This window comes from Rhinatrema bivittatum, chromosome 6 (assembly GCF_901001135.1).
Source record: "Rhinatrema bivittatum chromosome 6, aRhiBiv1.1, whole genome shotgun sequence".
NCBI classification, from domain to species: Eukaryota; Metazoa; Chordata; class Amphibia; order Gymnophiona; family Rhinatrematidae; genus Rhinatrema; species Rhinatrema bivittatum.
In genome coordinates this window covers 240130674-240145361 of record NC_042620.1, presented here as the reverse complement: position 1 = coordinate 240145361, position 14688 = coordinate 240130674, and the positions used below count along the sequence as shown (strand labels likewise).

The following is a 14688-nucleotide window of genomic DNA, read 5'->3' as shown; positions in this document are numbered from 1 at the left end:
AGCATTCATCTCAAGAACTTGAGAAAAAGACATGGAGGGTAGCTTTTTCCCTTCCAAGCCCGACTCTTTGATATTATATATTAAACACCTTTGGCTCTCGTCAGAAGTTTCCTTGTTCTGCTCAGGCAAAATGTACATAAGCGGATTAATCTCATTTTGCAGCAGTGTTAAAACATGTTTTATGGACATGCTGCAAACAACCCAAGCTCATTAAATCATCGATCAACAGGACTCTTGTGCTACGCCGTCAAAACGCAAACACTTTTTACGGATGGCAAATCTTGCTTTCCTGCTCACACAAACTATGGCTCTCTAGAGGGAGAAGGCAGACTTCCTCCTCACTCAGTGGTTAACATACTTCACTTCTCTGGAGAGAAATAATGAGTACCCCAAACATCTGTGAAAAAAGGTGAAACCCGAGAGGACCAGATCTGAACATTCTGGAGTAAAACTAGGAGTATTTTACATGTGTTAAAATAACCCACAGGGATCTAACTTTTTACTGTTCTTCATAAGATGCCCCTGGTCACTTTCCCAAATCCTTTCTTGTAGCTTTCTTTGAGATACAGAATGGCTTGCAAGTGTAGGCGTCGTTTGCCATATCATTCAATACAGGGGAAATCAGAACTCAGAGGCTTAGGCACTGGAATATGCACAAACGCCGTTTCAGGCTTCTCGTTTTAACACACGAAAGCCCTGTTAGCAAAACATAGGCCGCACGTAGTCTACTACACATGAAAGTGCAACCTACAATTGTAGGTTAATGAGCTGCTGTGATGCAATAGCATGCAAGGCAGCTCATCTCAGAATTCTGCTACAAAAATAAAATGCAGGAAGGTGGACCTTTGCATGCCAGTTTCTTTAAAAAAAAAGAACACCTTAGTGAGAGATCTAATTCTCTTTTTCAGCTGGCTCCAGAGCTCATGTTTGCTCAAAATTTTTCTACACAGCTAATTTTCATGTGAGGAAACTTTCATGCAAATGAGGCCGTTAATCCACAGGAATTCCCGCAGGTTAAGTACATCAGCTGCTCAGGAAGTGCAAGGCAGCTTGTGAGTTTCCTGCTGACATAGGTGCTCCCAGGGGTTCAGAGAGCTACATGAAAAGTTTCAGAAAGTATTTAATAAGATATGCAATCAATTGCTCTGCCCACAGAGCAGCCCCCAAGAGATTTGCTTTTGCCTTTATTTGCCTTACAGAGCCCTGAATCCCAAATACATTTACTCCTGCCCAGGGTAGGAGCATCCCCGGATGATACCAAGCTGCAGTCTACAAGAGTGATCATTAAAATAGGTTTATAGCTCACCTACATTAACAGTTCTACTAGGCAACTTACAGCCAACAAACATAGCAATAAAACAAATAAAACATACTACAAGACAACAGATTAAAATAGGAAAAAGCTCCCCCAGTCTTGGGCAACACCTACACAAGGGCTTCCTCAAACAAAAACACCAAGTTTCTAAACATTTCAACCTCCTGATTAGGAAGCTTTCCTTTTCTTCTAACCTAGCTGAAAAACTATCCACTACTTTACAAATATTATGGCTTGAACTAAGCTTTTCCTTCTGAAACACTGCTAACTGTACCTTTTAGGGACAGGAGAGCAGTTAAGAATAAGTACAGAGACAGACCAGTTTGGGTTGCCTTAAGATAATTGCAGCCTGTATATGCAAGTGTATTTACCCTATATGTTGTATCTTCCTGAGTTCCAGGCTTTTTTTTTTTTTTTAAACTGATGATTTGTGTGTTCATCTTCCTGCTGCTTTTCCCCTATTGTTTCCTATAGAGCTGGGCCACGTGTTTCAGATCATATAATCAGGATGAGCAGTGACTAAAGTGCGGACAGGGGATTTTGGCTTCTTGCCCTAAGAGTGTGCCCCGAGCGCTTCCTCTGCCCAATTGCAGATGTTGCTAGCGCATATTACAGTATACATGAGGCTCATTCCTTTTAGGGTATGCAGAGGTGAAGTGGACCATGTAGTACACACCGAAGAGCAGGGGCCAGGCCTAAGAATCCAAGTGAGGGTATATTCAGGGATACATAGAACTAGGGAAAGATTATTTTTAGTTGCGGAGGCACCAATTATACTTTTGGAAGATAATTCTCTAACTCGAGTGAATAGGGGTGGGAGGGGAGGGTTGAATTGACCCAGTATTAATTTGCTGCTATTGTCTTGGCCATCTAACAAAACATATCCATTTCCAACGGAAGAAAAAGTAAGCCTCCTTGCAAAATTCAGTCCCTGTGGCTCCATTTCTTCTGCTGGGCTCCCCACACACAATCCTCAGCCTAGGAACCCATACAAAGAGACTGTAGAACTTTTTTTTTTTTTTTGCCCTCTCCTACTGCAGACAGCACGCCTACGTAAATCCATCTGTCATAACACAAAACCTCCTGCACCACTCAGCTGCCATCCAGGGACAGAAAAAAAACCCCACACCTGCCACTAACCTTCCACAAAGAGCACCCAGCTCTGTACGTTATTCTTTCATTTAAGGGAAGAACGCTAAAGAGAACATACACCTTAAGAGTGAAAATCTTTCACCACCTATTGTTTTTGTGCTGTTCTTTGTTCCTCTAGAGAAAAAGGTAGATGTGGGAAACCTGCCCCGCCCTGCAGCTGGCTCCGCACTCCGCAATGGGGACCCAAAAAAAGAGAGAGAGTTTGATCCCCACAGATAAAAGGAACCTGGAGAAACGAAACAGGACACCAAAGTTTTGATTTCACCTCTAATGCAAACAATCCTATTTTAATACCCTTTTCTAGCCTCCTGCCTAAAAAGTGTCTCCTTAAGTTTGAATGGATGTTCACTTCCTGCAAACCGTAAGCACTAGGGGGAAAAAAACAAACACAAAAACACAGCTTACAGCTTACAGCTGAACCGCTCTTTGGCAAGCTGATAGCTATTAAAATTGGGTTAGATGTGGCTAGAGGGGAAAAAAAAAAAAAAAAGAAAGAAAGCCACATTTTGATTTACTCTCCCCAGTTATAAGCCTCCAATCCTTTGTTAACAAATGTCTCCCAAAATCAAGCAGCCAGTGGACATTATCCACAATGCTATTTCCTCTACAGGGTGAGCAGAGTTAGGGGAACACATACCAGAGGGGGAGGGGGGGGGAGTTTTCATTCCCATAATTTCAGTACATTCATTTTTCTCCACAAACAAAAAAAACCAGACTTTTTTGAAAGATCCACTGGTTTAACATTAATTTAAGGGCATTCACCGTTTACTCAGTTCTTATAGACGTCAGAACCAACTGCTGAAACCTTTGCCAGAGTTTGGCTGTTGGCACAAATGATTTTGCATTACATCTTATGATGAAAGCTACTGGGAAGGGGACAGAACAGGTTTAAGGCTATGACCTGTCCCCCTGGATCAAACTATTTAGAGCTGCTTGGCCCGAGACCGTAATCCTTGCCGGTCCACACACTTAAACCCTCTTTACTGCACGGTCCATTCTTGAAAGTTCTAAAAGGACCTACTTAGAAGATTTAAAAATAAAGGTGGCTAATCCCAGAGTTTTGGTGAATTATCAGTCTTCACGCCTGCCTTTTCTCAGGAAGCTGATGGAGGGCAAGAGTAATGTATCGAAAGCTTGGGAGTTGTTAGAGGGATCTTAGTTTTCAGCTTTTTTTTTCCCCAGGAATTTATCAGTTTATAATAAAAAACTATAAAATGGGAGAAAAGTTTGTGGAAAAAATAAGTTTCCTCCACAGACTCGATATAATTTAACAAAGCCACTGTGTGGGGGGGGTCTTTTTCACAAATTCTTCTCCCATTTTAATTCATTAATAAACACTGAAATTCTTGGGAAAAATAAAATAAAAATAAATTGAACACAAAGTCCCTACCTATGGAGAAGAGTGTGTTGCATCCATGCCAGCCAGCTTTTCAGGTAGGCATAGTAGAGAGACTTTGCAGTCTCTGGTTAGTGACATGTATATGCAGGCTTATAAAGGGATCGGTTCTCTGCAGATTTTATTAGCTCTGTTTTTGATACTGCGGATCATGTAATCGCATCAGCTTCAGGAAACAGGGGTGCATGGGACAGCTTTGCACCAGATGACTTGTTAGGGAGGATTCAGGGTTGCATGGCACCAGGGCCGGTGCAAGGGTATTAGGCACCCTAGCAAACCTTACAGCCTGGTGCCGCCCCATACACAATTTTAAATTATGCATTTATAACATTTTACATGAAAAATTACATTCTGAGGTAAAATTAATATACATGTTGGGATAATTTCATGCACTGTTGTGATGCCAACAAGAAAACTTTGCATATTGGAATTCATATGGCCTCATACCCATTATGATGTTTTGGCATGGTCCTCCCGTATCACAGTACTATCTACCAACACTCAAAGAATAACAACCCTACCTATGAAAAAGAATACCACAAATATTACACCAGAATCTAAAATATCAATACACCTCCTATCAGGAAAACAGAACAGGCCAAGCTACTACAGATCCCTACAGAGAAACCTCATGCTAAAAGAATGCTTCATCTCAGTCTTTGCATGCAGAACACAAACCCTCACCAAATACAGAATAAAGTCACAAAGTATAAATAGAAATGTGCAGACAAGAACTGTAAAACGCATCACACCAGCCTCTACAGTGCACAATGGAAAAACAAAAATCACCATTCCTCATGAAACAATCAATAAAATCAAGATATATCTATCATTAATCATAATAGTAAAATCATACTAATAAAATAATTTCAAAACTACTGATGAATAGAATATCCAATAATTAAAGACTCAAGCAAATTTTGAAACCTTTACGAAACACCAATAAAACACCAATAAAATATTTCAGAACAGCAGACATTACATACTACCCAATAATTAAAATGGTAGTCAATCAAGAAACATGAACTTAAAAAGCCACCATTACTTACCCTCTCAAGCAGTAGCTGCTGAAGATGTCCTCATGGTCCTCTTCCTTAGGGACCACAACCAGTCTCTCTCTCACACACACACACACAAGCGGCCTCGCAGGTTTCTCTTCGGGCCGCACGCCAGCAGAGCCTTCTCTTTGGCCAAGAAGGCCACCGGTGCCAGGGATGGATTGCCCCACCGGGGGAAGCCTGATCCCCTGATAGGGGCTGAAGGCCACCAGGGACGGATCACCCTATGTGACAGGGACTACCGGTGCCATTGGTTGGCCCCTGTCACATGGGAGGGGCTAAAAGCCACCAGCGTCGTTTTGGTTAGTGGCAGCCGAGGCCCAGGAAGCTGCAGATCGCTCCCAGTCCCTCCGCTGGACCACCAGGGGGGGGCTGGCAGAATTTTGAAAGGGCACTTTTTGCCCTTTCAAAACTGCCGCCTGTCATGGCACCCCCTAAGTCTCGGCACCCTAGGCACAGGCCTAGCTCGCCTAGTGGTTCCTCTGGCCCTGCATGGTGTGGCGCTCAGTCCTCTCCCTACCCCCTGAAGTAGGAAGTAACACATGGGGACAGTTTATCTCCCCTGTTTATTAGCTATATGGCAGGAGAAAGGGGGTGGGGGGGAGTAGAGGTGACCTGGCTGAGAACTGGAGACTAATTTTGTGAACCTTGGCAGGAAGTAGTCAGCCACTGCCTGGGCAGAGAGGTGAAAGCAGTTTGGAGGAGGGAATTGAGTGTGGAAATACAGGGAGGATTGGATGCAGGAGTTTGGAGCAGCAGGCTATGAACCAGGGAAGTCAGGGTTCAAATCCCATGGACACTTCTTGTGACCTTGAGCAAGCCCTTCATTGCTTCTGGTACAAAATGTATAGATTGTAAGCCTTCTGGGGACAGACAAATGCCTATAGCACCTAAATGCAACCTGCTTTGAAGCGTTACGAAAGGCAGAATATAAAATTATCAGTTGGACACAGTAGTCTTGCTTGGCAAGTGCAAAAAGCAGACTGGAAAGAAGTCAGAATGAATTTGAAATGCATGACATGGACATGGGATTTTAGCCAGAGAGGCTCTACAGAGCAGAAATATGGAAAGCAAGTCCTTTAGGTGGGCCAAAGCTGGGATTTGGTGTGCCTTATAGGACAGGAAAGGGGAGAGGCAAGAGTAAAAAGGAGAGCACAGTGTCGTACGAAACTGCCCCATCAATTGATTCAGACAATGTAGGGGAGGAGGAACAATCAGTTGAAGACTCCTAAAGGTGTTGGTACTGACTGACTTTCGGGCAGATACAGTAAAGTCCGAAGGGAGAGTGGGTGAACGCCCGCTCTCCCGGTGCGCGCACAGGCCACTGTGTGCGCGATTCACTGTTCAAATTAGGCCCGGCGGTAAAAACAGGCGAAAGGAACACGTCCCTAGCACCTCCTTTTGGACCGGAGCAGCTACTGTCAGTGGGTTTGACAGCCGACGCTCAATTTTGCCAGTGTCGGTTCTCAAGCCCGCTAGCAGCCACGGGCTCGAAAACTGGACGCCGGCAAAATTGAGCGTCCGGTTTTGACCCGACAGCCGCAGGCCAACTTTTTTTTTTCCTTTTTTTTTTTTTTTTTTTTTAAACTTTTGGAAACTTTTGGGACCTCTGACTTTAATATCGCCATGATATCAAGTCGGAGGGCACTTGCCCGGTGCCTGAAGAAATTAGCGCCTACCTTTGGCTAGGCGCTAATTTCTGAAAGCAAAATGTGTGACTTGGCTGCACATTTTGTTTTCTGAATCGCGCGGAAATACCTAATAGGGCCATCAACATGCATTTGCATGTTGCGGGCGCTATTAGGTTCGGGGGGGTTGGACGCGCGTTTTTGGCCCTTTACTGAATAAGGGGTAATACTAGCACGTTGAAAACGTGTCCAATAGAGGGTTAACAGTGCGCTCCGTTGGAGCGCACTGTATCGGCCCATATGTTTGCAAGGAATTGAGAGATGTTATTGCTGACAGCTCCTCCCTTTCAATCAGTCAAGCTTCTGAGCACTAGACTAGCTGCTCTTACAAAATTTGCTCTGCAGTTATGGAACACAATTCCACAGGTAGCTGAGCTTAGGGGAGGGGGCGGTGCCTGGAGAAAAGGGGAAGCACAGTATGGGCAGCCCCCTTTTTGGCCAGGCACTGTCAGCACGGCTTCGTCCCCTCCCACCCTCCCACTCAGGATAAGGTAGCTAGAGTTGAGCGTTGAAACGTTAGGTCCTGTCACAGCCCTTGGCGTTGTATAGTGACTGGCGGAAGCAACACGCCCCCCCCCCCCGCGCACTTAGTTGGATCAAGTAGGTGGCTCGGACTGGGCAAGCGGCCTAACAGATCCAGCGCAGTCCCTCGACGGCCAAGAGGGACAAAGAGGTGAATGCTGAGGCACTTAGACCAAATGACTAAACTCCTACGGTCGGGTCGCCGGCAATGATGCTATGGCTTTAACAGCCAGGTGTAAGTGGCAGCTGCCCGGCTTCTACGGCTGGGGGTGTGCGTGCGCCTCAGCGGACTTACATGCTTGGTACTTAGAAGCTGAGGGTGTTTGCTGGTCACAAAGTTAATTAATAAATTATGCTGTTTTACTATTATGATAATGCTGTTGTGTTATTTATTGCTGGTTAATCGTATTGATGGGCTGCGGCCATTTATTGTCCTACAATAAACGTATCGGAGGAAGTTGTGTGAGACTGCAATGAATTGGGAAGGGTGGGTGGGGGTTAGGCGCAGCCTTTCCACTGCCCACATTGTGGAATACAATTCCACAGGTAGCTGAGCTTAACTATTTGACACTCCTGAAGATGGTTAACACATGGCTCTTCATTTGGAGCAGGCTAAGAGTAGCTAGCGTTTTGGACAGGGTCTGCTTGGGGTTGAGGCCTGGTAACTGAATAGGAGGGAGATTTTTATAATGCATGTGTGTTGGTTATGTTTTTATGGAAAATGCAGGAGTTGTGGGAATGGGAATGGCATTAAGTGAACTGCATGAGTAAACAAAATTTGGGGGCGGGGGGGGGGGGAAGAGGAGAGATTTCATAGGATTTATTGTGATCTGCTCTAGAGTCCATTATTATAGGGCTATGAAGTGTAACAAAGAAAGAACAAAAAAAAAAATATAGAAACTTCCTAAAAGGTCTGCAATTTAAATGTGAGATGTGATATTTTCAGGAACATGCCTTGATTTAAAAAAAAAAAAAAGTGACCAACAAAAACAAATCCAAGACATCCTGAAAACCCCTGGTTTGAAAGTAAAGAGTTCTGGTTGCAAAGCAGAGGGAGTTCCAGGAGGAGTCTTCAAAGGAAAAGGTCTGGAAAAAGTGAGTTGAAGACAAGAGACCTGTGCAGAAAGCAAGGGGGGAGAGGAACAATACTGACAGATTAAGAGAATGATACAAACAGGCCTAAGAAACACAGGAGCCTGAAGACTAGATGGAAAGGGGACGGGGCAAGCCAAAAAGTGATTTTCCACCATCTCTTTATGAAGCATTTTCTCTTCCAAAAAAAAAAAAAAGGGACACCCAAATTTTATGTAAAGTGAGAAACTTGACAAGCGAGCTGCCCGTGTGATTTGCTCTTGCCATGTTAAATTTTCCATTTTCAGCCACCACGCAACGACACCACCCAGTGGCCTGACAGGGCCCACAATTTCAGGATTCTGGACGGAGCCCTGGTGAGCGACTTCTGAGGACCATTGCTGCAATGAGTTGGGAGAAGATAAGATAGAAAATGGAGGGAATCTTGGATAGTTACAAATGAAGGTTCAAGGTACTACAGCCCAACAAGAGACTGGTTCTGACTGAACTGGAAGTTGCTAGGAGCAGACAAACTGTTGGACAATAGACAAATGCTGTTTTGGGGTTTTTTTTGTTTTTTGTTTTTTTAATAAAGCCTGGCTTTAGAATCTTTGGTCACTTAAATCAATAGTCTCAAATGCTTTTGTGCAATTTATCAAAATGCTAGAGGATGAAATTCCAAGTTGGTAAGGACAAACCCTTTATCTCCCTCATTTTAATGAACTAGCTCTTCCTCACATTTCTTTAATTATTGAGGAATAAACAGATTAATGGCCTATTGGTTGATTTAAAAAGCTTTTTCCTCTAAAGGAAGCCATTCAATAGCTTTGATAACACCTGGGTCTAAGCCCTACTGCAGTCCAAATTTAAAATGGATCCACAGAACCTGGGCAAACTTGAGTGCCATATTCCGTTCTCCCTGTCCCCTGCAGTGCATATTTTTAGTTTCTCAACAATGGGGAAAAGGGGGAAATGGTATGGTCTAGGTCCACTGCATGCGCTTGTAGGACATCTTTAGACTCAATAGAGAAACCAGAAAGAAAAAAAAGCTACATTAAACATACATTATTACTCCAGAAGCAAGGTGTGCAGAACACATTTGAAGTCAAGAAAAGATTTTATAAAATGCTCTGGATATATTTCAGACCTATTAATGCTTTAACAGTTCATCCTCACAATCTGTAAAAAAAAAAAAAAAAAAAAAAAAAAAAAAGTTATTTAAAAAACCCAAAAGCAGAAAACAGGAAGCAAAGCCAACTCATGAAAACAAAAATTGCAAGCTGAGGGTCCAGCTTCTTTCCCTAATCCCTCATCAAGAAAGCAAAAGAATATTTTATCTTTGGGAAGATTCATAAAACTGTGCTCTCTCCCTTTTGTCATAATTGGGGTGCACTGATGGGAAAGGGGAATGAAAGAGACCCTGAAAATCTCTGAACTATCTTGTCAGTCTGAAAGCCACAGGGGAAACACACTATAAGTGAACAGTAGTTTTTATTACAATGGAAAACCATGGCTATCTAACAATTTGATACGTATATTGGCCCATGCAGAATTCAGATGTAATGTGTGTAACATAGGCTTGTGAACAGCAAAACAAAACAAAAAACTTTGCGTTGCAAACCCACATCTCATAGCTGGCAGTGCAACAAGCAGCTACTGCACACTAGCGGGCAAGTCCCAAACAGCTGCCCACATTATTTTATGGCCTCCTTTTAAGGTTCCTCTTTTGTGGTTTAGGATTATGACAAACAATTTTCCAAAAGAACTCATTCTGTGGCTGCAGACTAAATTAGATCTGCTTAAACAGCAATTAACGGTACTTAAGGTCTGTCAGTAACAGGGAGAAAAGGTCAGCAGATGCTTTCTTCTCCCACCCCCCCTCCCAATTTGCACATATCAAAAAAAAAAAAAAGTGAGATTAAGAAAAATTATAAAATCTGCTAAAAAATGTAACATTCATTCATGCAAGTACCAAGCCCAAGCATTTTCATTGGTCATAAGACCACTACATTAGGGGAGAGCCAATCGAAAATGTACAAATCTCAAAAAAAGATAATACAGAAAATACACACCAGTCCATTAAACAGGAGAGAACCCTCGAGCTATATAGAAATGACAAAAAAATGCAACAAAATTAGTCTTTGGCTCTGAGAACTAGCGATAATAGTTGCAGTAACAGCTTGGCGAGTATTAACTGTCTCAAGAAGAATGAAAGATGTTCAGGGTTAAAAGAGTATCTAGTCACAAACACTTACAGGGGTTCTTTAGATAGAACTGAGCCCCTAAATCAGGGCTTCCCAAACCTGTCCTGGGGGACCCCACAGCTAGTTGGGTTTTCAGGAATCTGCACGAGATGAGTTTGCATATACTGTCTCCTGAAAATCTGACCCTTTAAGCGCTTGATAAGATGTTCAGGGTAGTAAAAAAAAAGAATATCATAAATAAGATGTATATGTGCAGCTCATCAACACTCATCAACACGTACTATTTCTTGCCAAATACAATTTGGGGCTTTTAAGCTTGAGTACTTCAAGCAGCACTGGGGACAACAGATCTTTAGACCCATAAACAGCAAGCCCTTATTTTGAAAAAAAACCCCAAACGTTTTACGTCCAATTTCTATCAGGCTTAAAGGAAGAAGAGCATCAGCATAGACTTCCTGGAAAGTTTCTTGAATGAGTTCCCGTATCCTACATCTGATAAAGATCAGACCCACCAATCTGGTTTTCCAGAAGTGCTAGGCCTTGCAGTTGAGAAATAGGGAGGGAGCACATGGTCCGTGTTGGAGGAGAAGTGACCACCTCTATTCCCTTTTGGAATCCAGAAAGGGTACTCTGAGCTGCTACTGCTATAATCTTTGCCTAAAACCAGCAAAAAGTTGATACAACTCCAGTTTGAAGCTGCCGGTCCCAATTACACTTCTTGAGCAGTGGTGCTACAGGTCCCAACTACTTGGGATAGCAAAGCACCATTGGGAGAACAGATGGACCTTGTGATCACCATCTCCTATTATATTCTTTGCTCCTATGACCAAAATTTAAACTGAACTATTAATGCGAAGCAAAGGGGGAAAAAAAAAAAAGCACTGTGGTGAGCTATCACCACTGCAATCAGCGAATTTGTATTTTATGGTTCTGCAGAAGCAGCAATATTCTACCCTCATAACCACAAGCTAAAAGAGTCATATACCACAGTAGCCACTGGGGAAAAGGGGAGAAGTACTAACAGCACAGAAGAGGGATACACAGCAAGTACACAAAGCAGACTTCACTGGGGCAAGGGATCTCAGACAGAAGTGACATCATTGAACCCGGATAGGGAGGGGGCAGATTAAAAGGAAAGTAATCCAGAGCTATGCTGAATAGCAGCCATGAGGGAATGGAGGTTGAAAAAAGTGCTGAGCTAGAGAGATCCCTGGCTCTGGGGAGTTCCAGTTCTTGGCAGAAGGAAGAAGGGCGAGGGCATGAAACAAGACTGTGCTATTTTCTTATGTGAAGGAGGAGGAGGAGGAACAGCTCAGGGCAGAAGGTCAACTTTATTCATGATATAAGTAATCATTTTAAAGACATTTCCTGTGATGCAAATGCTGCTACATAAGGGACCACTTGTTGCCTCAATTGATAATGTGTGTGTTACGTATTCAGTCTAGATTGTCCATAGCTCCAGTTGCTAGGTGGTAGTCAGGTTTATTTTAACAAAAAACCCTGGTCTTTCCCTGCATGCTACAGAAGCTGTCTATGTAAGCCATACAGGCAGATCTTAAATTCCTGAATATAATCTGTTTCCTTCTGCTCCTCTTCATTCACATTATGTTCATCATGTGTGTGAACAGCAAATAGATGAACTAAAGTAAAATCCTGCAACAAGGGTTAGAATTTTGGCCTTTGCTGCAGAGTCATGGGGAAACCAGGGGCTAAGATTAACCTAAGCTTCCACTATTACTATAGCACTACTAGATGTACACAGTACAGATACACAAAATATTAACCGTAAACAGAGACACTAAAATTGGCCCATCCAGTCTCTCCATTTGAGATATTTTCACATTGGGTAAATCACCATTCAAATGTACATGCACAATCCAAAACCAGTTCCCAACCTCCCATATGTTCTACCTCAACCTTTAACCTTTTCCTACTGCTGGCTTACATATCTATCCCAAGCTTGCCCAGAATCTGCCAGAGTACTGGCCTTTAGGGATGTGAATCGTTTTTTGACGATTTAAAATATCGTCCGATATATTTTAAATCGTCAAAAATCGTTAGGGCCACGATACAATACCAATTCCCCCAATTTATCGTTAAAAAATCGTAAATCGGGGGAAGGGGGAGGGCAGGAACTTACTTGCCCTAAACCAATGGCAGGAAAACCGGCACACTAAAACCCCCTAAAACCCACCCCCGACCCTTTAAATTAAATCCCCCACCCTCCCGAACCCCCCCCCCCAAATGCCTTAAATTACCTGGGGGTCCAGCGGCGGTCCGGAACGGGCTCCTGCAATTGAATTGTGTTGTCTTCAGCCGGCGCCATTTTGCAAAATGGCGGCGGCCATAGACCAACACGATTAGACTGCAGGAGGTCGTTCCGGACCCCCGCTGGACTTTTGGCAAGTCTTGTGGGGGTCAGGAGGCCCCCCCAAGCTGGCCAAAAGTCCCTGGGGGTCCAGCGGGGGTCCAGGAGCGATCTCCTGCCGCGAATCGTTTTCCGTACGGAAAATGGCGCCGGCAGGAGATCGACTGCAGGAGGTCGTTCAGCGGGGGTTCCGGACCCTGCCGGCGCCATTTTCCGTACGGAAAACGATTCGCGGCAGGAGATCGCTCCCGGACCCCCGCTGGACCCCCAGGGACTTTTGGCCAGCTTGGGGGGGCCTCCTGACCCCCACAAGACTTGCCAAAAGTCCAGCGGGGGTCCGGAACGACCTCCTGCAGTCAAATCGTGTTGGTCTATGGCCGCCGCCATTTTGCAAAATGGCGCCGGCTGAAGACAACACAATTCAATTGCAGGAGCCCGTTCCGGACCGCCGCTGGACCCCCAGGTAATTTAAGGCATTTGGGGGGGGGGGTTCGGGAGGGTGGGGGATTTAATTTAAAGGGTCGGGGGTGGGTTTTAGTGTGCCGGTTTTCCTGCCATTGGTTTAGGGCAAGTAAGTACTTCCCTCCCAAAGTTGATGAAGTATTAAGGCATTTGGGGTGGGGGATTTAATTTAAAGGGTCGGGGGTGGGTTTTAGGGGGTTTTAGTGTGCCGGCTCACGATTTTAACGATTTTCACGATATTTTAAACACCCAAACGGCAACAACACGATTCCCTCCCCCTCCCAGCCGAAATCGATCGTTAAGACGATCGAGGACACGATTCACATCTCTACTGGCCTCCACCAATTTTACTGGTAGGCCATCTCAGGCCTTGTCTTCCTCTACCATTCTTACAAGACCAACAAAATCCTACATCCAGGCCACCTTGTGTGTCTCATTACCAAATTCTCTAATCTGCACAGTTGCCAAGACTAGAGAAGCTATTGTCCAAAACATCTGGCCTTCCCATGCAGGTTACCCTAATAAAGCCATATCACTACTGTCAAATGTTAACCACTGCCACTGCTCAGGCTACCCCCTACCCCCCCCCCCCCAGGCTGTTGCCTGTAGTGCCCTAGCTTATAAATCCACTCTTCTTTCGCAAATAAGGATCTATGGAGTTGGAAATCCAGTCAATACATGCAGACAAGACAAAAAGGTTTCAGGAATTTTCTTCATAGTAAACATGTTAAAGCAAACAGCAAGAGACAGCATTTAATATTTAAAAACCAACCTCAAAAAGGCAGGTTTTTAGGGGAGACTTTAATATGGCCAGAAACTTAGAGAAGTTGCTCCAGGCATACGGTACAGCAAGTTATAAAGTATAGAGCAAGACTTTAAGAAAAGTTACAGAAAAGAGCAGCTTATTCAATGAATGGAAGTTACAAGGAACAAAGACAGAAGAGGTAGTGAGAAGCTGCCCAGAGAAGGCACTTGTGGGGAAAAATCCAGCCTGCTAATGAAAAATTCGATATTCTGCCACTGCTTGAAATTTATATGCCAAATGTAATACCACTCTCTCCTCCTGCAGGCAAAAGGCCACTACAAGTTTGAAATCTTGTCACATAGCCTCAACTGGGTATAGAGGGAATGGCCAACAAAGAAGCATGATGGGCAATTTCATTGCACCTTGAAACAAAACTGCCATAGCAAGTCTTACAGTGGGGGTGGGAAGAAGGAAAACCATGCATACTGGGATAATATGTATGCTGCACAGCCTAGGCATTGAAAAGCTTAAATCCAGACGTTGTGTTTGGTGGTTAAGAATAAATGCTGAAATTGAACACGATGAAATTTACCATGCACCAAAGGCATTACCCCAAAAGGTAGCTGCAACAAACCTATGGTCAAGATCAAAGATATGATGGAGCAAACCAATTACTATTGCTGCATAGATTCCTTCACAGAGCAGAG

The 14688-nt window shown here is 43.9% G+C and overlaps 1 protein-coding gene across 2 annotated transcripts in view; it reads right to left on the bottom strand.

Annotated features, from left to right (window-relative positions):
• GPC4 (glypican 4) overlaps window positions 1–14688 on the bottom strand; it is a 209622-nt gene that overhangs the window by 83895 nt on the left and 111039 nt on the right. The gene's annotated exons all lie outside the window — the stretch shown is intronic.